We start from the raw sequence: 26,478 nt of genomic DNA, 5'->3' as shown, positions 1-26,478 counted from the left end.
AACATTAAGTGTTCAACTTTGTGTTTCATATTTTGCACAGAACAGATATAAGAAACAAAAGAAAGAGTTTTAAATTTGTGCAAGGAACTACCTAGCTAAAAGTGGTGGGTTTTTTCTGTGGAGGCTCAAGATTAATAAATCACGTTTCTAATAAATCTTCCCAAGGCACAAATCTGGAACTTATGGAAATAAAATGTTCACATAATGATTTCAGTCCATTACTGTGTATTATAGAGACAGAAGGATTTCTTGTACCATGCCCTGAACCCCTCTGTTTGCACTGAGGTTGTAGTATAAGCTAGTAAAAGAGGTTTTTCTCCCCATGTGACTTAATATGGACTGTTCTACATACCTTTGTTGAAAGTCCCATAGGGAAACACAACTTGCTTAAATGCATATTACTGTGTATGATAACCCTAAGTCTTTCCTACTTCAACTATCCTTCTAAAACCATCTGCTGTTTCATCTGCTCTTGCATGTTCAACAAATGGAAAGATCATTATCTGAAGCACCAATTACATTTGTGTAGACTACCCAGGGCCCCTGTATATACTGGCAGTATACAGTATTATGCTATGACAGATCCCCCCAAGGCAAAATGTACTGCATATCGCAATAAGGCCAAATATTAAGTATGTCAGGATTAATGTATGTCATGTCATTACTAGTAGGTAACAGTTAGATTTGTCAGGAAAGTGGTGAGGCTTGTGGCATGTGTTATAAGTACCATAGACCTGAAGTGAAGAGAAAGGAGTACTGCTGTTGGCAATGCTATGCCACATCTTTATAAATTTAAAAACATTAAAAGAGAAAAACAAAAAATCATACTGCCTACTAAGGCTTTGTGGCTCCTTTACAGAATATACTACAATATGTCATCATATATCCCATTGGTCAGCTCATTTCAACTAACAGGAATTGAGATGTCAAAAGAAGTGCACTCTGGGCTATCTTCTACAAACTGGAAAATCCATTGAAATAAATGAGTAGGAGTTTGGGACTAGAAAGACTTGCAAGATTTGGCCCAAAGAGAATGGAAGCCCAACTTAATGCTTCCTCTCCGCAGTAGGTTATATCCAAAAATTGTAGTTAATTTATTATCTGGTCATGTTGCAGTCTAGTACGATGGCAAAATTATGCAGTGTTCTGTATAAATACAAAACAAAGGTGTTTCTTCCTAATTTTCCCAAAGGAATATTTTTAAAAAAGATGTAAACGTTTTAGGAAAGAGAAGCTTAAAGGAAATAAAATAAGTCACCAGAAAAAAAGACACCAGTTTTAAATCAAAGGCTCAATCAGAAGTCTTCTAGTAGTGCTCACTCCTCTCCCTAGTTCAGACTTGCAGTGTGTCATTAATAAATGAGCCCCCACCTTTTTTCCTTTCAGTTTAGAGCACTGATTATTCTGCCTTTGTATTTTAGAAGACGTAAGAGATGAGGATGCCATTGCCCATCACAACTATTCATTTCCTACAATCAAAGCTAGGACTGCCTACATGCAAAACGTGCCTACAGACTGCATACCTTTTTTTCTTTTTTTTTGCATTCTGTTTAAACATGATGCATATATCTCACTTGTCCCCTAATTTCCTGAATATGATATATATTTCTCCATTGAAGTCACGTGGCAGTGCAAGCTACACTCCAGCTACAGCAGCCTGCTGTATCCTGTCAGGGGAATCAAGTTACCAGGAATGTTGATGCACTTCTAAAGGAGTAGTCGGGTGGGGAAGAAGGACAAATATGTTTTGTAAGACTTTTTCAGAGAGCGCAAGCCGCATTTAAACCCTGAAGTGCAGAGCAAATTAGGGTTGACTCTGTTTACATGTAAGATACACATTTTTAAAAAAATTACGAGAAAAACAACAAAAACTGTGTTTCTGCCTGAAGCCGTCTGTGTCTTGAATTAAAGACCTGTCATTGCCAGTCCGATTCAGGTTGACTGAGAGTCTCCCCTAATAAAGCAAAAAAAAAATGAGAAAAGCCCGTTTCTTATGGTGCTGCTAGAAATACCAGACATTTTACAGACATAGAACAAGTCCCTCTGAACCGTAATACCCTAACCTATTGGCTTCCCATCTACACGGCTCTGGTATAAAGACAGTTGATTGACTTCTATTCTTATTTGCACCAGTGTGAAGTAGAGAGTACTCGAATCATGGAAAGATTAGTAGGGTTACCCCCACCCCCGCCACCATTTACTCAAGTTAATAGGGCAAATTCAATCCCTGCTGAGAAGATGACTTATGCATATCCAGTGGTTCACAGTCTGGGGCTTCTTATGTGATCAGGGATGTTTGGAAGATGTGTGTCAATAAGATAGTTGGGGGGGAGGTAAACCTGAAAAAAGTATATAAAAAAATCAGAGTGGATATTCTTTCGCCTATACACTAATACTTGGAGGAGTTCAAAGGTTTTCCATGCCTATGGCATTTGGCAATTATAATCACACAGTAAAATACCTAAGGTTAATGAGTAACCTCTAAAGGAAGTTACTTCACATAATGACAGCAATTTCTCTCAACTAAATGTTAATAATAAGGCCTGTAATACGGAGAGAAGGAAATGGTGGCAATTGGCAAATGGAACCCTGTTACCTAGTAACAAGTCCTTGAGGTATGAGCTTTAAAAAAAAAAAAATCCCGAAGCAGTCAAAACATTTCCAGCCAGAGCTGCTTGACAAATTTAAAACATTTTGTAAAACCAGCAACTGTCCATGACGTGGAAAGTAGAAGCATGTGTGGCAAATTACTTTGTTAACAGGCAATCCAAGGCAGAATTGGTTGACGGCAAGGTAAAGGAAATGGGTAGCGCAATCAGCAAGAAGAGTCAGAACAACAACATTCACGTGACTCCACATAAGCCATCGAGCAAAAAACACAGCCTTCCGTGATGTAGGAAAAGAAAAAAAAAGCCTTCAGGATAGTAATTTGTATCCTTCTCCTGCTGTTGCCCACATAAATCCCATACGATAGAAAGGGCTGTGTTACAGCTTTTAAGTCCTGGTACATGATAAATGCTGCGCAAGCTGTGTCCAGCATGGCAAGTTACGTAAGGCAATCTTGCTGACTCAGCTAGAATGCACTCAGTTGCCGTGATGGACTGCATGCACCAGCTTTTTAAACTGTGCAACATGTGCTTTCACCCATGCTAGCACTAGTGTGCTGTCTGATGAAGAATGTCAGGGCCCTGGTCCCCACCTAACCCCATACCTTATAGTAGGGTTACTCTCACTTCTTTTTGTATTGTCTCTTAGATACCTCTTCTACTATTCATGATCAAACAGGGCACTACTCCTCTCACTCTCCATGCCATAACATCCCTCTGACAAGTGCAACAATTGTTGAGAGGGCCTATTTCTTGCAGTAGCTGTGACTGCCCCAAGAATGTCAGGGCCCTGGTCCTCACCTAACCCCATACCTTATAGTAGGGTTACCCTCATTTCTTTTTTATCATCTGTTAGATACCTCTTCTTCTATTCATGATCAAACAGAGCACCGCTTCTCTCCTTCTCCATGCCACAACATCCCTCTGACGAGTACAACAATTGTTGAGAGAGCCTATTTCTTGCAGTAGCTGTCACTGCCCCGTGCACAGGAGAGAAGCCATACAGGAAGAAGTTAGCTGTAACATAAACCCAAGTTTTACATTCATATACTGCTCATTGCCCTTCGAACAATTGTTTATATTATTATAGCCAAATGGGTTGCTGAAAGACAATTCATTCTATCTGATTAATATTCAGGGCATTCATTTTCTGGACAACATCTGTGCAGAAGAATTGAAACCACATTAAGAAGCGGGTGATCCAGGCTGACCTGGACAGGCTCAGCAAGTGGGCGGACGAGAATCTGATGGTGTTCAACACCGATAAATGCAAGGTTCTCCACATTGGGAAGAAAAACCCGCAGCATCCTTATAGGCTCGGCAGTGCTATGTTAGCCAACACTATGCAAGAAAGAGACTTGGAGGTCATCATTGACCACAAGATGAACATGAGCCTGCAGTGCGATGCTGCAGCTAGTAAAGTGACCAAAACGCTGGCTTGCATCCATAGATGCTTCTCAAGCAAATCCCGGGACATCATTCTCCCCTTGTACTCGGCCTTAGTGAGGCCACAGCTGGAGTACTGCGTCCAGTTTTGGGCTCCACAATTCAAAAAGGATGTGGAGAAGCTTGAGAGAGTCCAGAGAAGAGCCACGCACATGACGATGACAGGCTGAGAGCCCTGGGGCTCTTTAGCCTGGAAAAGCGCAGGCTCAGGGGTGATCTGATGGCCACCTACAAGTTTATCAGGGGTGACCACCAGTATCTGGGGGAACGTTTGTTCACCAGAGCACCCCAAGGGATGACGACTAGGTCGAATGGTCATAAACTACTACAAGACCGTTTCAGGCTAGACATAAGGAAGAATTTCTTTACTGTCCAAGCCCCCAAGGTCTGGAACAGCCTGCCACCGGAGGTGGTTCAAGCGCCCACATTGAACACCTTCAAGAGCAAACTGGATGCTCATCTTGCTGGGATCCTATGAACCCGGCTGACTTCCTGCCCTTTGGGCAGGGGGCTGAACTCGATGATCTTCCGAGGTCCCTTCCAGCCCTAATGTCTATGAAATCTATGAATAAAAGAAACAAAAGCATAGCCTATAGGATATTTTCATTTTCAGTCATGACAGTCAACCTCAGTGAAGGATATGTTCTAGGAATTAATGTCTACCTGAAGTTTTGGGCTCTCAGATATAGCTTTGCCCATCAGCTCTTCACAGTCAATTATTAGGCTGTAACATCATTACCAAGTGCCTTTGACAAGGTTATTATTGCTGAAGTACCTGAAAAGGAATCTGATTGACAGAAGACTTCTGATTTCTCTGATCTGTACTTTCATAGACAAAATTCGTTCTGGCCAAAATTGTTCACAGGTTTACAAACAAAGAGTATTTGTTTGCTTACTTGTTATAATTGCATTTAAATAAAATTAGCTTTTTTTTTTTTTTTTTTTGGCAAAAGCAAATCCTGTTCCTGGTTTTCTTTCTATCTTTAAAACAAGCAAAAAAAATCAATTTAAAAATGTAAAGTTAATGTAAAAGTAAATATGATATTTTAAACCCACAGCAGCCAGGAAATTCATAGTTAACCTTAGTACTAGCCTCTAAGCAGAACAAGTATTTGCATTTCATGATCACACCAGTCTGGAGAAGGCAAGATGCTGTTCAATATTTGTATAAATTCAAGTTGGGAGAATGCTAATGGAAAATAGCTCTAGGAAAAGATTACAGGCACAGTGAACCAACCTACAAACCTGGCAAATGCTATATATCTCTGATTTAGTTGGTCACTGTAGAAGGTGTGAAGCTATCCAGCATTCATAGAATCATAGAAAATTAGGGTTGGAAGGGACCTCAGGGAAGTCATCAGTCCAACCCCCTGCTCAAAGCAGGACCATCCCTAATTAGATCATCCCAGCCAAAGCTTTGTCTGGCCGGGTTTTGAAAACCCCCAAGGATGGAGCAAACACAGTTCAATCTGTGGGAAGACAAAGCTTGCATAAAATTTGTCCTAACCCACTGGCTATCACCTCTCCCATTTCCTTGCCACCTTTGGATTCCTCTGATTTCAATGAGACTCCTTAGAAGGATCCTGCTCACTAGGAGGGCAGGTGCTACAAAATCTCCAAATGAATGATATTGGGGATTTTATCCCTACAAATATGTCACACTACAGCCTGAAAGTTTGGGGTCAGTGAGGATTTTCAAGCCTGTATAACAGACTATTTGCCAGCTCCTCAGCTTTTGAGTTGTATCCCTTGCCACACGTGCTATTCATCAATTACAACTAATTTCAGAATTGTAGTGTATTGTAGCCCATTTAACTGAAGACAATTGCATGGGAACAATTAATAATGACACTCTTAACACAGAGGTGTCCATCTGTAGCCAAGAAATCTTCTAAATCTTTTTTTTTTGGGGGGGGGGGAAGAGGAGGAGCAGGAGGAGGAGGAAGGGAAAACAGAGGTTTGGTTTTGTCCTGTTGTAGCAAAAAGAAGCAGAAAGGAGAAAGAGTAAAACGTAATGTATCAGACTCATATTGCCGACACTTACCATACCCCAAAGATCAAGGCGCAGAATTCTATGCACTAATTAGTTATCTGCTGTCCTCAGTTGCAGAGTTAATTTGTTTCTATGAATAAATGTGGATTCCAAGTTCACAAACTCATATCACTTAAGTGAATGTAGTTTTAGTGTGGTGAACAAAGCATCACACCTAGTAACTAGCAGTTTTGGAAATTGTCTTTTGTGGGTGGGCCCAACTCAAGCAACCTAATGAATGCCTGATTTTCAGAAAGTACTAAGAACTTTCTAAAACCCAGGCCACTTTAAGGTGTGTCTGAGGTTGGACACCAAAAAATAAAAGCATGCATTCCAATGCTTGAGTTTCTGGTAAACTTGTTATTAACTAGATTTTCCAGCATTTCAGAGGTGCTCAATTTAAAATATTTTTTCTTCAATAACCAAATAGCTTTGCAAAGATTAATAGCTTTAAATTATACGTATTCTAAACAAATTTTTGGATGTATAAGTAAGGATAACTCAGATAACATCAACAACAAGAGCCTCTTTGCATAGACTTTGAGACTGATTCTGATCTTATTTAAAGCATCTACAGACTTTGGGGGACTCTACAGACTTCAATCAAGTTACCCCCACTTTACACTTGTGTTACTGACATCAGAGAGACTTGTGTTTTGTAGTTAAAGACTACAAGAGAATAAAGACAGGTTATCTGACAAAATGTAAGTTTAGAAGAGTTAAATAAATACAGGTGCTTTGTGATTGCTACTTGCTGATCTGGCAGGAGTTGTTAGTCATTTCATCAGAAAGCCCATCTGCAAGGATCTAAGAGTTGAGAGCTTTGATTGTCTGCCCTTTATGTTGTCTGGCTCCTCTTCACTCATTCTCAGGAACCAATGAAGCCTCAAAGCAGTAATGGAAACTTATCCAAACCATGCTGTTTTGCAGATGTTTAAAAGACACATGCATAAACTGTGAAGGCGCTCTCACAATACATGGCTAACATTTTGATGAACTGTTCTGACTACGAGTCATAAACTCCAGACTCTGATAGAGTGCTTTGGGTTTTAAGAAAGGAAGCTTATAATGTTTGTTTTTTGTTTTTGGTTTGTTTTTTTTTTTTTTTTGGGGGGGGGGGGGTTGTGGTTCTCTCTATGAGGTAGTTTAGAGTCAAGCCTAGCATACTCCTCTGCAGCTGCAGAAGCCTGCAAAGATGTGGAACAGATACAATTCTGCTATACGGGGAAATGGGGAGAAGTTTTATGGAGGAGCAGCATATGCTTACATTGAACTAAAGGAAGCCTCTGAGGAGCAGCTCCAGAGGACCTCCACAACCCAAACAGAGGAATCATCCTTCCTGTCCTGTTGGAAAGTCTACACAAGGCTCTGGATCTAGCCCTTAGGAAGTCATGCTATTTCACTGTTGTTTCGTATGCCAGTAGAAGAACGAGTGTGGAACAGGAAGAGTATATTAGGTTTAATGCAGGAAGTACTTGATAGAGTTATATGGCCTGAGTTTTGCAGCTCAGATGAGAGGATCATAATGGTCTCTCTTGGCCTTAAAATCATTCTGATCTTGCACATGAAGACTGTGTTGTTAAAGGTTATTTTGTCAAAACACAGTGACCAAGGTTGTACCCTTAAACACATTTTGCCCATGTAAATTGGATGGTTTGCATGTGCCATGTAGTGGGTCACATTCACCCAGACAACACCAGCAGACTCTCCCTATGCCTGAAGAAGGGTGGTTGTGCCTGAAAGCTTGCAAAGAACAATTTTCCAACTATTTAGTTGGTCTAATGAAAGCTTTCACATTTACTCAAAGACCCTTGTCTGTCTACGGCGTTAGACCAACACGGCTATAACCAACACCCCAGACAACTCATGCACTTTATTTTGAAATTCTGCCTTTAAGTCTTTCAGCATGTCATAATATAGAATGAGCATAAAGATAGTTTAAGCCTCACTAGAGTTGTGGCATGAAAAAAAAAGAAAAAGAAAGAAATTCAAATTCAAGGCTAAAACTCTTTCCTTAACTGATCCCATTGTACCTAGCTATTGTAGCACATAATTTTTAACATCCTTCAGTGATCTGAAACTCCTTTGGACACAATGAGGGCAAACAAGGATGGCTTTGCTCATAGTTTACCTGCTTTTGCTGTAGCCTTCACATTCCGGATACATAAAGTTTTTAAAGTGGAAATGAACTAAATGCAATAAAAACAAAAGCCCTAAGCATGTATATACGCCTGCCTACCTCCTGCTACAAGTCCCCAGCCTCTTACCACCCAGTGAATCCCCCCCACCAAGGCAGCTTCATTCTTCTTTGCTCTACTTCTGGTCATGCATCTACTCCCTCCTTCCTCTGACTCCCCACTGAGCTATGACTAACTTCTACCATCCCACTCACAGCCCCTCTGTGCAGTCCTTATTTGAAGAGTCTGTGTCAATATCTGATGATATACAGTAAGGTAGCATAAAGACATGATTGGACTAAGCCTAGGATAGCTGCATGGCTCATGATTGGCATATAATTATTCAATTATATGTATAAGTGTATTATATGTTAGTAGTAGTAGTAGTAATAATTTGGGGCTAGGATGGTGTGGGAGCTAAGGTACATGGTTGACAGCTCAGAAATCGCAAATCGCAGAAGCGCTCATGGCGCAGATGCCAATAAACCTGTGAATTCTCCTAAATTCATAAGGATTGTCATAAGGACATGAATAAGGAAGGATATAAATAATTAATACTATGAATGGCGTTAAGAGCTTTATAGCACACCATGACACTGTATACCTTCTTTATGCCACACTTCCAATAACCATCATAAAAAATAGGGGAAAGCAGCATTAAATACAATGGAATTGACAATATGTTATGGTCTCTCCAGCTGCAAAAACAAACTACTTTAGTGTCAGGTGAGAGTAAAATAAACAGAAGTATATTCCTAAAGCCTTTAAAACTGACCATACTTAACTTTTTTGCAATTTAAAAGGATGTTTCAGTGCAAATGTTTAGAGCTAAATTCATTATTGGAAAGGCAGGTTCTCCCAGGAGCATAAAACAGACATTTCTAGGTCTGGTGGTTAAAAAAAATCCCCATAGGCTCACAAGTATATTTGGTATAGGACCAGAAATGGTCTATCCTAAGCTGGGTATCAGTTTGGTTTAAATTCATCCTCAACTTTACAGTGAAAAAGGAAACATTTTTCTAACATTTTTCTAAAGGATAGCCATTTAGAAGCAGGCAGAAGACAGGGTAGATTTGCACCTTACAGACTAACCTGTTTCAAAGCAGGTCAGACATTTTAATATTTGAAGGAAGCCTGTGTGAGGTTAAAGTAATGGGTGGAGAAAAGATGAGAGAGGAAAAAGTACTGGGAAATGGATTTTATGATATCGTTCCTCAGTTTATTATATATACAACACGGCCCCTTATTTACTGCATGTAGTATGTGTGTGTTTTATTTATATATGAATCCATATTATATAATATATATTAGAGGCTAAAATCCAAGTAAAGTAAAGATAGCCTCTAGACAGATGTGCTTTTCAGAACTGCTAGAAGATCCTGATTTAAACTGGGTGCTCAGCAGCTCTGAAAATCAGGCTGAACTATTTTAAGTATATCAAAACTTTGATATCTAAAATATTTTTTAAGGAAAAAAGAAAAAAACCCTGCTGTTTAAATGTAGTCTTGTCAAAATACTCATAAATATAAGTCCAGAACAGAGAATAGTCTGGGAAGAAAGGCAGACATGGTAACTTATATCTTTTCCAAAATCAATTTTTATGATTCTGTACTTACATTCAACTTAAGCTGTTTGGTTTTGAACTGTTATTCATCTGCCCCTCTCTTTTTCAGATCTGTCTCTGTATGATAAGGCTATAAGATTGCCTGTTCACTAAATCCAGTCTCCTTTCAACTCCTATTTTTCTTTTCATTTGTTGAAACTTCTTTTGACTAACGTAGTTAGAATCCAAGCTTGGTCATGGCTAAATGCATTCATCAACAGCTGGGAAAATGGGTCACTTGCTGACAGCTGACTGACCCCATTTCAGACTGAATGTAGGATGTATCCCAATGGTTCTAGAATTAAAGGGGTTTTACTTGTTGGAAGGCAGAGAGGGGAGGGGAAGAGAAGAGACTGTCTGTCTAACTTAAACCATGTTCTTTAGGGAACAGGAATTTTTCAGCGCTCACATCAAAATGACCAAAATGTTCAATTCTGTGAAATTCTAAATATACTTAAGGATCCTGTGGTCCCTTCCAAGCCTTTTTTCCTCCTGCGAAGATATTATAAGGCATGTGTAGAACATTTTTAACTTTCCACAAACTAATGTTGAACAAATCCTAAATTACATCTCTCAAATTGGAAACACATGTGAGAGATGCACGCGGATGCCATCCTTCCCAGCAAGGAAGCCTGGAGGGGGCTTCCCTTGGAGCTAGTCAATGCTGCTTCTTAATCACCCAAAGGGGTCACTAGGAAGCAATTGGAGACCTGCCCTTCCTCTCCCCCTCTTCCCCCCAGGGCTGAGCATGAAGCATCTCCCAGCCCTAGAAACATAAGTACTTAATGTACAACAATGAAGGCTTAAGCAGGGTTTAAACACACATGCCTTCAGACCCCAACCAGCAGAAAGGACATTATCCATCTCTGCTGCCTTGTTAGATGATAAAAGGCAAAGACCATCTCCGGTGTTAGCCTAAGTCCAAGGGACACCAGCAATGTATATACTGTAAAGCATGTCTCGGGAGACAAAGCAGACCCACTGCAGCAATAAAGTGAGAGGAGCTTTTCAAGGATCAGCACAGCAACGAATTATCTTCTGATCTTTGGGACATGCAAGGGGAGACAGTTAAAAGAGCAGGCTACCTAACATAAATGGCAAAGACTATTTCCATATTTTTAAACAAAGGGGGTTTGCACCATCTGTCCCTGTCTGGGACCCCTCTTGCTCCACACTGAGAGGATTTGTGAGGGATTCAAGTGCACCTTATAGACTAAATACTCATTTCGGCTGCTTAAACCCCGTTGCCCAGACAATGGCAATGCAGAGAATCCCCTTCTTCCTTCCTTCCTGTTGAGTGTTCCGCCTGACTAAACAAACTAAATGCGCCTAACTCCCCTGTTGCAGCAAGTGGACTTGACCGGAGCTAAAACCAACAAAGGCAGATTCTGGTGGGAGCTGCTGAAGCGCCGGGCACTGAGTCAACAAGCAGGTCTCATTGAAATGCAAATCAGGCCATGTACTCAACAGCACCTCCAGTGTCCTTAACTTTTCAACCCCCACCAACAGCAACCAGTTTGCAAGCTGCTCTAATGAGTCACCAGGCTAGCACAGTGTCCTTGCTTTACCAACCAGCTGCAGGGGCATTCATCACGACTAAACGCATTATTAACGATCATCATCATCATCGCTAACATTAGTATTGTCAAGCACCGGGATCAGTTGAAAGCACCATTAGTCAAAAGCTGAAGTGGCCTTCAAAGAGTGTTGTGGTACACTGGAACAGAAAGAGAAAAGAAAATCAGTTCTTCCCCCTCCAGCCACCCCCAGCCTCCTCTTCAAACAAATCAAAGCTCCTTAAAATTTCCTAACAGGAAATGCAGCTTGCAAAGTCTGACTACATCTATGCAATATATGTCCTATTAAAGTCCAAACTTTAAAAAAATTAAGCTGTACCAGTAGCATTAAATCTTATGAAATCTTTGCCCTCAATTTCTTTGCTCTCTCCCTGGAAAATAGGGCACAAGATACCAGCAAAAAACATTCTGACATCTCCTGACACCACTTTTTCTTGCTGCTGTGGCGGTCATGTTTCTGCATGGTGCTTTTGAGGTTTTATTATTTGTATCACCTCTCTTTTGCACTAACAGAATGTCGTTTTCTCAGAATTAACTTTGTTCTCGAAGAAAGTAGACATTTGCTCATTGGTAATACACATCTGCTTATATGTATTTCTATACATGTATGCACAGTCACAAGCTCTGGAGTCTAAAATCATAAATAGGTATCCAGGTTTAAAAATGATGTGTGACTGGACCATCTTCTGAGTATCAGTGGCATCCCTGCATATACTAAAATGGGTAGTGCCAAAAAAGGACCAAGATATAGCATACTTTATTCCCAGTTTTGCCTTCCCTCCAATTTTATTAAGAAGTTATTCCTCAGACCAGCAATGACAACTATGGAAATGTAAAGAGGCTCTGAGTGCACCCCAAGTGCACATATATGTACGTACACAGATTACTTCCATTTCTGGAAAGATTGGGCCAAATTTGGATCTTCTTGCTCACTTTGGCCATGTCCACACGGGTGTGGGCATTTGTTTCTCCTGGGGGCCTTAGGGAGCTGCAGCTGCAGCAATCCTGCCTCTCGGTGCCTGGCCAGTATGGCTCCAGCCAATAGCCAATCCTGCCGCTTGCAGCCTGGCCAGTACGGCTCTGGCAGGCCAGGCTCCAATGTTGGGTGATGTGCACTGCCCTGTGTGCGCCACTCCACTTTTTTTGGTGTGGATTTTGTTGACCGTGGGATCTCTGCAGGGAACACCTGAATGTGCCATGTGTGATGCCACATATTGCGCAGCCATGATTCGGGCCTTTGGGTGCATCTACACATGTGCTTTGCTGCAGAGTAGACTAATTAACTCCTCTGTAAAGCATAACCATCTACACACTGTGCAATAAATTAACTAACTCCACCGTACTCCGGAGACAGTACCATCTTATACCATAGTCACTCTGCTGAAACACACACAGTGACAGTGGCTGGCGGGCACATGAGGGTGCTAAAATGTGGGGGCCTGCCTGCCACCTAGCCCCACACTTCAGCACCCTCATGCCCCAGCCAGCCCCAATATCACCCAGAGCCCAGGGGCTGAACTTCTGAGCCTGCTGCCAGCCTGGGGCTGTTCCTCCCTGGCTCAAACTGCTGCGGTCCAGGTACACATGTAGATGCTGTGGCCAAGAGCAACTGACTGGGGCAAACTGCACCAGAAATTATTTCTTTGCCTTAATTGCATGTGTCAATAGACCCTTTGAGTGGCATCTTATTGCAAAAGTAGTCCCACTACTTAACAAAATCTCTTGGATTGTAAGGACTGTAAGGACAACACTACATGAATGAGTTTATCAAAATCTGAACCCTGAGTAGAGATGGGGGCTGTGCATGGAGCAGCAGCAAATCAGGCTCAATTGTTAAAATCCAAAAATGTTGCAAAATTCTATTTTTTTCCCTTGCTCTTTTTCTATATTTAAATGCAACCTTGGAACAGAAAGTTCTAACAAAATCATTTCTTGAAACTCTCCAGTGGAGACATATAGGGGGGTGCACAGGGATGCACGTGCACCTCCTGAGAGTGCTGGTGCACCCCCTGACGGGCCGTGCTCGCCACTTAGGTGATGGGCGGGGAGGCAGGTGGGAGCGCTGGTGCCCCCCCCTGCAAGCAGGCGCAGCCGCAGCCACTTCCAGAAGCGACTGCAGCAAGATCGGCCGTCTCGCGATTGGCACATGCCCCCCAAACTGAGGCAACACCGGTCACCAGTCACCCATGCAGCTGGCAAACCTCGATCTTTTCTTTTGGAAGTCCATTATATATACCTGTTCCTCCAGGCTCCATTCAAAGGACCTGAAACAGTCTTTAAGTCCGAACTTGAATTTTCAGCCATGCAAAAACTTCAGCTGAAATCAAAGGGACAGTACAATTGTTCTGTGAGGAAACCACATTATTAAGTGCTAAATGGGCCACTCCAAATTCAGTTGCAATGTAGCCAAAAGCTAAATTCCCATTGACTTAATTTGAAATGTTGCATGGACAAAACATGCAAGGTTGAACTCTGAGAATCACTCATTGATGCATGGATTTGATGATGACACATAATTATACATTTAGAGGTCATGTCTTTATTTCAAAACCAACTTTACAGATTAAATGTACTGAGAATCACTGAAGTGTAGCCATCCCCAAAGAGAGTGTGGAGGGATGGAGAAGAGAATTATTAAACTCTACAGGACATATAGCTAAAGTGAAGCTAAGGAGCCAATGTATACATTTGTTCTGTATGATCTGAAACATAGCCCTCACTATTTTCTTTTTTAAATCTTTCTTTAAAAAAAGAGATTATGAACCCAGAATGAAATCCTTCCCTGCTGAAGTCACTGGGAGTTTTGCCATAGACTTTAATGCAGCCAGGATCTTGCCCCATATGTTCAAACCCCAGTCCAAATGACTTTCCATTGACTTGAGTGGACTTTGGCCTAGTCTTGTATAGTACATAGTACATGTGACCAGTTTTTTCTCAGAGCAGCTATCAAAAGCCAAACATAAGTCTCAATACTTAGCACAGAAGGCACTGTATACATTTTAAAGGGATTTTTTTCTTGCCCAACACACACACACGAGAATTAAATTTCATATGAAAAACACTGTTTCAGGTTGCTTCTTGTTAGCTTTTGCTGAGCTCAAAAATCTGCTTTCTTGTTGATTGATTAATTTTCTTTCTTACAGATACTATATAAATCACAGCTAAGAAAATGATTTACAGCCATGGAAAGACACAATCTATCCAGTTACAATTAAAAGCCCACAGTTTCTAGCAGGTTTCAAAAGGACAGAAACAGAAGGCAGCTGGGTAAGAATATGAACCATATTGTGCTCGAACAGCTTTCTCATATTCATTCTGTGAATAAGACCCATCTGTTTATCATTGGGTGCAATACAGTCTGAGACAAAGTGGATTGTTAATCGATGTCTCTGAAAGAAAGCATGAGGAAGTAACTGAGTGTTTTGTGCTGATGAGACTCAAAAACAAAAGGAAAAGAGATGATTAGGAACTTTCTTCAGCTGACAAATGCCAGTTCCTTGAAAAGTATTTCAGTGTTTGTAACATGCAAGACATGAAAATTTCGATGTAATAATAACAGCTTGTATTGCTAGAAGCATTAGGAAGATGGAAAAGGACTTACAGAATACAATCTTTCTTTTTTTAAAGAGTAGCACAGACTTTGGCACTGTACCAGAACAATAAACCCCTCATTTAAAATCAATTAAGTGTTTTAGCAAATGACTCTACAGTTTATATAATATTTACTCACATACCTCTACATAGATATAGATCTATAGATCTAGATAGATAGATAGAAAGATAGAATCAGTGTGTAACTACATGCACATGCACACAGGCCTAAAAATCACGGGACGTTTATACACATGCTGCAGGAGTGGGGACAGGGGGGGCTATTTTAATTAGAGTGGCTCTGAGAGCATCTCATTTATCAGTGTCCCTCTGCTGAAAAACTGTGGTGGAGATGCTTTAACTAAAGCTCGTTTGATCAAGTCTGCTCCAACATGCTGTAATTACAGCACGTCAGAGCAGCCTCGCTGCTCGTGTATAGACACCCATGAAGTCCTGAATTCTAATCCTGAGTGTTTCTTCTTCACTGAAACAGGAATTGCATCAGAACAACAGTCCATTTTGTCCAGTAGCCTGTCTCTCAGAGTATTCTATAGTAGATGCTTCAAAGGAAGAATTAATCCTTCAAGTAATAGGCAGTTAGAAAGAAAAATAATTTTCTAATATCAGGAAGTTATTGATTGCCTTGTGGTACTCCCACAACCATTCTGGCATAAGTTTCTCCATCTCTAAAATGATAACTGTTAATAATAATACTGCTCATCAGTCACCTATTACTGCATATTGTTTGTGTTGCTGGACATGTACAAACATAATAAAAAAACAGCCCTTGCCCCAAGGAACTTACATGACTCTACTTCACAAACGTGGTCAAAAATCAACCATACAGAGACAAATTTTGCAAACAGCCTCTGGCTCAGTGTGTTCCAATTTTGGCTTGCCTGTTTTGAGACACCATGAACCTCAGTGTGACCGAGAGCAATGGATTTTCTCTGCAGCTCTAAAAAATAGATATGGGGGCCTCCAAGCTGACCAGCCAATTAGCAAAGGAAAAAAAAACAGTAACTGCTTTTTAAAAATAGCACTAACAACTGTGTAGGAGGGTGCAGGCTTCTTCTGTCTCCCCGTGCTCTCATCAGGTGTCAAAGTCAGGCAGCTAAAGTTCTTATAGGTCACTGCAGCAGGTGCACAACTCCACCTGGGGTATTAATGGCTTTCTGGGGGGCAGAGACAAAAGTAGTGTGGGCAGAAATGCTGGAATAGAACATGAAGCATTTTTAAATACAATCTAGCCATGAGAAAGGGATACGTTCAGACCTCTTGGAGGCCTTTATAACAGAATGTGAGGCAGGAGCACACCCTTTAGTAAATCAAAGGTTAAAACGTTACTTTTTCTTATTGCCCTTGCTTCAGTTTCAGAAATTTTACAAGATTCAACAGTCTCAATGCATTCATTCATCATTTTGATTTCTAGCCCCTTCCATTGTAAAGTCTGTTCTTATTACCTTTTGCAGTCTTAAGTACTGCTCTTGTTCTCAGCAGGCTTGCAGAAGATTATCTGCATCAGATAGACTAGGCAACCTGAGCAACATATTTCTTCTACTATTGTGGTCTTTATATATTTATTTATTTTGTAAGGGTTAGATGTTAGTATAGTAAAAAGAGGCAGTTCCTTTCTTAGAAGGGGAGAGATGTGTATATGAGAGGAAGAGTTGTTATCTAACAAAGTTTTAATGTGCAGTTTTCAAGTCAGTCTAGAAATGAAAGAAGTTCAAGTTGGAACTTCTCCAACAGGACCTAAACACGGAAGAACTATTTTGGTCTTGTGATATAATGACAAGTTATATAACAATTGCTGTTCTCTTTTAGTAATGTTTGAAAATGGTTTCAAGATCTGTTCCAAGGCCTGTTCCAAGCATGAAATAATCTGCTGCTCAAACTCAATCCAGTATCCATTGGACAGGTGTCCCTAGCATAAAATCATACTCCATCATAGATCATAGAGTTCAAGGCTAGAAGGAACCAGTAGATCCAGTCTTCTAGAGGCCATTAAATATCACACGCTTATACCTCTAGTGACTCCAGCAACCTGTGTTTTGCCAAAGTGTATCTTCCAGAAAGACATCCTGCCTTGATCAAAAGACACCATGAGATACAGAATCTACCTGCTTGCCTTGATCATTTCTTCCAGCAATTAAAAATGCTGCTTGTTAAAAAGAATGGTCCTACTCCTAATTTGAATGCACCTGGCCTCAGCTTAGAGTCATTGGCTTTTGCTGTGCCTTTCTCTGCCAGATTAAAGAGCCCTTTAGTGCCCAGTATTTCTTCCCTACTTAAATTGGGGTGGGCAAAATACAGCCCACAGGCCAGATCTGGCTCATCAAATGATTCTATCCAGCCCATGGCTGCTCCTCAGAAGGAGAACTGTATCTGGCCTGTGGCTGCCCTGGATTTCAGCATCTCTCACCCTTCTCCATGCCACAGCTGGCTTCAGCAGCAGCAGCTCCAGTGGCCAAGTAGCCACTCCTCCTCGGCCTGACCCAGCTGCACCCCAGCCCCCCAGTGTATGCTCCAAGGCAAGGGATGCTGAGCTCCTGGCCAGGCTTCTGCCCAGCAAGGCTGTTTGTGCACAGATCTGACCCTGCAGCCATTCGCAAACCACACAGACCAGCCCCCAGCAAGAACTGAAGCTCAGGTATGGTTCTCCCTGTTGGTGAGGGAGAGGGTGCAGGGGAAGAAGGCCAAAAGCCATAGGTTATCCAGGGCTTGGTGGAGGTGCAGGCACTGCTAACACAGTGCTGCACTGTGTTCCTGCACATCGCTTCGGGCTCTGGCACAGCTCCTGTCCACACCCAAGTCCCTGGCACATCGCTGGGTTGGGCGGGAGCCACTCCAGCCACTCCAGCTGTGCCTATGTGGCCTGAAGTGGTGCATGGGAACACAGTGTGGCACTGGCCTATCCCAGCCCAGCTGTGGGCTGGAGACTTGGGGTGGGGAGAAGGGAAGACACAGCACAGTACTAGCTTGGCCAGGCCTGGATGACCTGCAGCTCTTGGCCCCCTTCTCCCTGCACCCCAGCCCCTCCCCCAAGTCCCTGGCATGCAACTGAGCTTGGTCAGTGCCACACTGTTTTCCTATGCACCACTTTGGGCCATGTGGGTGCAGCTGAAGCAGCTGCTATGGCTCCTTCCCAACCCAGCCACGTGCCAGGGACTTGGGGTGGAGGAGGAGGGTGCAGGGAACTTGTGTGTTTTTGTGTGTGTCTGCATGTGCGTTTATGTTTGTACATGTGTGTGCTCGTGTGTCTGCAGGTGCATGTCTGAGCATGCATGTGTGCCTGTCTGCACTTGTGTGTGTGTGTCTGCATGTGCTTGTGTACACAGCCCTCAACAGCTCACCAAAACTCGTTAAGTGGCACTCCAGTCCAAATAACTGCCCACTCCTGACTTAAATACTATAATCAAGTCACCCTTCAACTCTCTATCTGATAAACTAAATAGATTGAATGCTTTAAGGCTCTCAATGCAAGGCATTTATTTCAGCTCTTAAATATTTTTTGTGGATATTTTCTGTTGCATCTCTAATTTTTCAGCACCCACTCAAAAATGTGTGCAGTACTCCACAGTATTAAGCTTACTGATGCCATATCCTGAGGTAGAATAACCACAACACTTCTCCTGTTTGTATATTCAAGGATTACAAACACTTCTACTTATTAAGTTGGGAGTTGATATTGCATAGCTTTCCCACTATATGACCCCCTAAATCCTTATCAGTCTCTGTTCACAGGATACATTTCCCTATTAAGCAGGTATGACTTGTATTCCCTGTTCTCAGATGCAAAACTTTGCTGGATTAAAACACATTTTGTGTGTAGCACCTCAAATATTTCCATGCCATATCCCTGTTCTTATCATTATTCCTGGCTTCCTTATGCACCCTTATAACATTCACTGCATGCAGGAAGACTAAGGATTACATCAACATGGGGACTAAATCCCACCCTTTATTTAGTGAGATGCCCCTGCATGTCATAGCCGATGTGCATTAGGTGCTGCAATGTGGGGCAGCCAGCACTCTACCTATTCTCTGGATGGAGAATTTCAGCCTCTAGTGATTCCAGACCATAAAATATAAGCAACAAAGGAAAGGGACATTTAAAATCTCTGCAATTGCAAGTGAAAGCACAAAATGTATGTGTGTGATGCCATACAAAAAGAACAGGAATGTCATTCCTCCATGGTAATGACAGCATCTTGCACATTCATTTTATTGCTCTTATAAAATCATATTGAGAATGAGGAACAGAACCACAATTCACATCATAACAACAGAAATGTGGTTTAGCCCTGGGCCTACTGTTTCTAATGGCAGAAGTAAAACAGGTGCTAGAACCTTGGTTCTGAAAAACAGTCATTCGTCACAGAGTTCTGTACCTTAAATTTCTAATTTTCCTATAGAATAGAAACGTCATTTTCGGAGGAGGATTTCAAAGGCAAAAAAAGAAAGAACAAATAAACAAAAAAAGCCCAGAAAACTCAAAAAACGAGAATCTTAATGTCATTCAGTAGAATTCAACCTACAGAAAATGCCAGGCAACGCATTGATTTTTCAGAACCCAGGACTACAGTGTGTCCAGGCACTTAGAAAAATTTCCATTAAACGCTGGTGTTCTGTAGAATCACATTGTAAGTCTTCAGGCTTCTGAGTATAAACTGATGGCTAGCCTGGAATATTAAGGAATCCTCCCCACGCCTCCTTTCCTTCATGGAGGGCTGCAAAGATGAAACCCTGTAGTAAAATGATATAAAGTTTTATGCAAAGCAACAGGCATTTTCAGAGCCAACCTAGTAGAATAAAAAGAGCAATGCTCTGCTCATGTGGGTCAAGATATGATAAGTGGTCACAACAGCTCTGATCAGGCAGAAGATCTTCATGAGAACAAAGCTTTAGACTTCAGGTGACCATGTTTCCTGAGACTCAAAACATGACAATCTTGTCTCAGCTGAGCACACCAGAGAGTTGGAGGGCTGCAAAGTACTGGAGATCAGAAAAGTGGGTGGGAAGGGGTGTGAAGCACTGCAGAATGCCAGAGGGCAATGCAACCCCCCTATTGTGTCCCCTTTCTGGAGAGCAGTGCCCACCACTGCATCCTGACTGAAACCAGAACAAAAGCATCTATCTCATCAAACTGCCAGAGTGCCCAGGACAGGTGTTTTAAACAGAACCATCTCAGAGAAAACAGGATACATAGTCACCCTAGATAGACTTAAAGTAAAGGGCTGTGTAATAGAGTGAAGCACTTACTGAAGAAAGAACAAGTGGGAGAAAGACTATGCCCTGGGGTGGGTGAGGAAACACTTTGGTACCTTTTTTGTTTGGTTAATCCTCTTTGGACTAAATCATCTGGGCCACAGGCTGTATAGTCAGGTTCCAAGTCTGATGCAAAAAAATTTATCTACTGGGAAATAAACAAATCCAGGCTGCAAAAAGACATCATTACCACTGTTCATTTTATGGAAAACTTCACTTGGTGCTTATTTTTAAACCACTTACAACTTGTTGCAACACTTATTGACACTTTTTCCTTAAGCTTCCATTTAAATTGTCACTGAAACCACCATTAAATGTGAGCACGCTTCACATTAAAGGAAATAACCTCTGATTTACTCTAGGTTTGCACAGCAGATGAATTCTGGAGGAAAGGCTCATTCTGACAGCTGTTTCCATTTCATTGTGCCCTTTTTTTTCTTAAAGAACATTTGTTTTCAATTTGTCTATAAATAATGGAGGAAAACACAGCTGAGGGGCCCAGCGTGATTTTTATAGAAAGTTCATTTTTGGAAATCTGATAAGCTTATAACCACATATGTTTGAAATCACTGTAATGTGAAAGACAGAAACTTAAAAAAACCTTACTTGTCAAGCAATCTAATGTTTATTTTATCCCGTGCTTAGCACCATTTGTCAAATATGGTGTGATATGGGAAACTTTGGATCTTGATGCTGAAAATGTGTGGGTGCTTATTATGCCAAGTTGGAAAGATTTTACAGCTAGTCATAGAGGTCCTGATTCAGGAAGGTGCTTAGTCATGCCAGAAGCCCTACCCATGTCAAAGCGTTTGCTCACGCAGCTAAAGTTATGCATGCATTTGAGCACCGTGCTGAATCAGACCTAATTATTATTGTCTGCTGGTGTGAGTAAAGGATGAAACCTCTGGTTCAAGACTGACTCTTATCTGCGCTCTCAAGCAAGACCCTAAACATCTCTACATCAGCTTCTTCATCGAGACCAACAGATTAGATTTTGAGTATTTTGGAGCAAGGCACACCTTTTATTTATTTATTAGATATGGTAAAGATCAGTATTAATTAGACAGCATTTGTAAAGTAATTTGAAGATTATAGGCTATGTCCCCAAATTGGCATGAGCTGCTCTGGCACAGACTAGCCAGAGGAGGCTGCTAACCCTTTATGCCTCCTACCTCAACCGCCCATCCCCAGGTTAGCAATGCTCTCATTTGGTCTCAGCTGTAACAAAGCCTTTAAGGCTAAAACCAGGTTTATCCCAGGCTGGTTGTCCCTTGTCTTCAAAACAGGTGAGGGACAGAATGGTAATTAACTGGAATTAGCTGCTATTATCCCTAGGCAAAGTGTTAATTTGGCTACTTCACAGATACTTAACATGAGACAATGGGCTGTCCCTCTGTAGGATCCCAGGATAAAAGGCTTTGTCCCACTACAAATACAAGGTCTTCTTTTAGCCTAAGAAAGCATTCCACCAACTACTGATTTTCAAAGCACAGCAGCATCCAGTCACACATTTTATAGCCCAGACACCCTTTGCCCCTATGACCTTATGAATCATTACCTGGCCCTTTAAAATAACTCTGCTCTACAGCACCTAGGATGTAGCCCAAAGTCTGCTTTAAGTCTGCCAAGTATAATGAACAAGATATGGTTTTCAAAATCTCTTTTTTGTCACAATACTTCACATGAATATTTTGGTTCAGAGGCATAGCAGGGCAGCAGTGAGGTCAGACACGGCTGTGGTGACAGCTCTTTATGGGCTCCCCCACCAAGCCAGCACTGGGAGCTGCTGCCCAGGTCACCCCCTCCTGCCCCTCCACTCTCCCCGCAATTAATATTCTAGTTCAGCTCCAATTTGAACTACACAAGCTGGTGGTGAGCGCTTCGGAGAACCCATTACTAATGGCCTTATTTTAATAATTCAGACCCACAAAGAAACCTATGAGAGCCTATAATAGTCACTGGGGAGCCCATAACACATGAGAAAAAAAGTGAGGAAGTGGCCAGGCCCCAAACCAACGGGACAAGGCCCTGCTATCAGCCCTATGAAAACGGTCTTACACATTTCTCATGTAACCCTCCTGCAGCCAAGAAAATCAGAAATCTCTCAGCTAACTTCATGTACCCACTTGGGCAGAAACCATACTTCAAATTTTAAAAATAAATATAATTCCCTTTTATTCTTCATCACTGTCAACACACAAATTAGCAAAGGCTTAAAACCAAAGGCTCCTTCTCCAACATTTACCATGAATTGCTCCTTTACAAAATAGCCACCATCTTCTAAGGTTCTCATGGGACCTTGATTCCCTATTGCTTTCCATTGAGATGCTTACCATTTCTGTAGAGACCACGCCAGCGGAGGTTTCTATTGCTCCTTAGCAAACGCTGGTATGACTGGCTCCAAGGGAAAGGAAACAGGAAATGCCAGCTACATAATATTCTCCCCTCTCTGCAGAAGACTTTCTACATGTCCTCTGAAGACATTAGGGCAAGGAGACAATACTTCTCAATTTCAACCTTTAAGGTAAAAAACAGATTCTATTCCCAAACAACCATACTACATATACATTGACATAGAACAGGCTCTTCCACTAAGGGCAGAGTAGCATTGCACCCAATGGACTTGATTCTGATCTTACTATTATTCACATAAATCAAAAGTAGACACCACTGAAGCACAACAGGACTATTTTCACGGGACCTATTAATACAAGCTTGCCTGGAAAAGCTCTCTAAATAGAGCATCATTAACCAACAATGATGGACTGTAGTCCCTGATGTATTGTAATACTGAATTGATTTGAAGCATTAAATTAAAACGCCTATTATACACATCCTCCATAATAGTGAAATTGATTCTCATTCCCACACACGTGCACCCTACAACCCCAATTTATTTGGGTCATGACATATTTGTTCCTGTCATCTTATATCACTCCTTACAATGGAAAAAAACCCACAACAGGTAACAGACATCCCATCTATCACATACTGAGTAATTTTCCAATTTAAAATATTAGTTATTTGTTTGTTGAGTTTTTGTTTTTCAAGCAGACACCACAGCCTCATTTGTGAGGATAACTCACTTCCTGAAGAACAGAATTGAAGGTCACACTTTAATAAAGAATGTAAACAGCTACAACCCAAACGCACATTGCAATATCCAGCAAACCTATGTTGATCTCTTCTATACCATATCTTTGGGATTAGTGGGAGGCACAAAAGGGTCAAGGCAAAAAGATGTGGGTCTGCTGTGCACACTGGACATCTTCAGAGTTCATAGCTTTGATGAAAGATGTGTATATTATTACCTGGGGGCTTTGGCCTGCATTGCTACCAATGGTACTTTAAAAAGTAACACTTGTGTAGCTGAGCTTGTAGAGGGTAGCAGCAGTTTGCTTACCTCAGTAGCTGGTTGTCTCAATGTACTTTCCACAGAATGAAGTACTGTCACTCAGCTGCTGGCAAATCATTACTCTTTTTCAGGGCACATAGGCCTGCTGGTTTTGCATGTCTCCTATAAAAACTCCATCTGACTATAATCAGTAAAAAGACAGTGAGTAGAAAAACACAGACCTGTTCAAGTGTTACCAATGAGAGCTACAACCACCACCTTATAGTGCATATCATGTTGAATATTGCACATACTATCTATACTACTACTGCCCCAATGTTTTATTGGGTGCTATTGAATATTTCCCTGGCTCCTTTTATGCAAGGATCTGCATATCTTATGAATCAAATCTCACAACACACCTATAAGTATCAACCTCATTTCACAGATGAGGGGAAAAACTAAGCATACTTAGCAGCTTAGTTATTTGCAAGAGTTCATATAGCAAATTGGCAACAAAATCAGAAATAAAACCTGGATCTCCAGTTTTTTTGGCCCCATGTTTAATTATGTTTTAAGTTAAACCACAGAAGCTCAGAAGTTGGCCCTCCTTTAGAAGTCAGGAGCTTCATTTCACGGGCACCCTGGTTTCACTCAGTCCCTAACCCTGAAAATACAGCTGCAGTCTGACAAAAAAGCCTTGGCTGAGGGCTGATTCAGAAAAGCCATAAACTGATAATATCCAAGTTACTGCAGGAAACAAAAACTTAATCTCCAACAGTTATTTCCCAGTGTAAATATTTAAATAAACTGGCATTTTAAAAAAATAATAAAATGTAATTAGAGATAAGCAGGATTATAAAAGAAGCTTTCTTATAAGTTACAGAACATTTTATTTTGGAAGTCCCTTCATCCTATGTTAGTATAAGAAGTTGTTCTCATAATGCTGAAGAAGGAGTAGAGAAATGATACGCTTACAACCAGTTTTCCTGTTAATACCCAAGTGTTTCCTGTAATGGGAAGTTGTCAACAGAGCCAAGCATTGGCAAAACAGGCATAGTTTATTTTAGCATTGTCTTTAAGTATCAAGTAAGCATGTAGATATCCTGCCCATTTGCACCTGTTTACATTGTCCATGTTGATTTGCTACAATAGAGGAGTTAGCCAAAGTAGCCAGTAGTATATCTTAAAGGTACATTTCCTTCTAACATATACAAGAGGATCAAACAGTCTTAAGGTCTCTTTATGCCTCCTTTCTTTCCTTTCTTGGCAGCCCAAACACTATTTATTCCTTTTCGAAGCTTGACTTATACTGTAAGTTATTCCTGTCTGTTGAACGTATGCATGCCCAAATCATTCATGATCTATTTCTTCCTTTAATTTTCGACTCCCAGAAATAACGTTAAAACAAAACTAAGCATCTTTTAGCACCAAAGTCAGGCATGTGGAATGTTTTGTGAAATGGGGCCATTCAGGGAAATCAGGAAGAGCATCGCTCTTGTGTGCAAGCTGCAAGTTCCTTCAGTCTTGGGGGAGGAAGAGGAGGACTGGAGAGTTATAGCAGGTGCAGCGGTTCAATTCACAAGTGCACTGACCCTCTGTAGGAGCATGGCAGGAATTTCAAATGGGATTAGCCACCCAAACAAGGAAAAGGTCACACTTGACATTTCCACTGGAAATTCTAATGCAAATAGACCTCAGATACTCTTGACATTTTTTCCGCACACATCTAATAGCCATACATATGTAAAAGGAAAAAGATAAAAACAGGATGATTAATTTATGTAAATCTCATAAAGGCAGCAACATTAAGAGCTGACTTCACAGAAATGTGAGTCAGACAAAGCATATCGCAATATTGTATCCTTTTTATTTCCTACCATTTTTAATTGATTTATGGGGAACAGATTAGTATTTGTATAGCTATGAACAAGCGCTTGTGCCTTAGTCCTTGCTTGTAAGAGGAGCTTAGAATCGGAATAGAATGGCTACTGGGGAGGGGGGAGAGAGAGAATAAGGGAATTCGTTTTTCTATTAATGAAGAATTCTCCAAATGATCTGTTAAGATTAGAAGGGAAAATACCCTCCCCTAGATTTGAATGTTCATCTTTTCTGTGCTAGGAACCCACATGCAAATCTCTTGAAATAGACAAAATGCTTAAACGTAATTTTTTTTCAAATTTAAATAGAAAATAGTTTTCCTCACACAAATCTTCTCCATACCAAGAAGTATTAATAAAAGAAATAACCTATATCTAATAGCACCCAAATAGCACAATGAAGTCAGCAAACTATTTCCCATCTTGGTAAATGTGAGTTTCCTGTTACAGTTGTTGCCTTCTTGTAATCATCATTACTGAAACAGGCGGTACTGACTATGCTTTGATTGATCTGCTTTGCAAGAGGAAACCAAAGATACAGAAATGACCATATATATATATTTTCCCTAATGGGCTGAAGTATACAGCAAGTTATTAAAAATGTCCTATAGTATTTGCATTTATTCTTTTGTTTTTACTGCCTCTATTTAGAATAGAAAACGAGACAAATAACATTGTAAATAATTACTGCAGATTGTGAATACCCGCAGAAAAATCCTGCTCTGAGATTCTCCAAGTGCTCTAGCAAAGTCATGCAAACCTTTTCTGTGTAAGCAATATGTGTTAAGTAGACTAACATATGGTCTGAAGTGAGTTCTTCAGAATTTACCCATTGCAGTTATTAAACTTTGGGGTGATACAAAAGCAGAGAAAATAAATACTGTGCTCCACATTTGATCTGATAGTTAAGTAATTAAGAAATTAATCCTTAGATATTATTCTTAAGCCTTGTAAATGCTAT

Source organism: Alligator mississippiensis, chromosome 2 (genome assembly GCF_030867095.1).
Source record: "Alligator mississippiensis isolate rAllMis1 chromosome 2, rAllMis1, whole genome shotgun sequence".
Lineage (NCBI taxonomy): Eukaryota > Metazoa > Chordata > Crocodylia > Alligatoridae > Alligator > Alligator mississippiensis.
Note: the sequence above shows the minus strand (reverse complement) of the source record.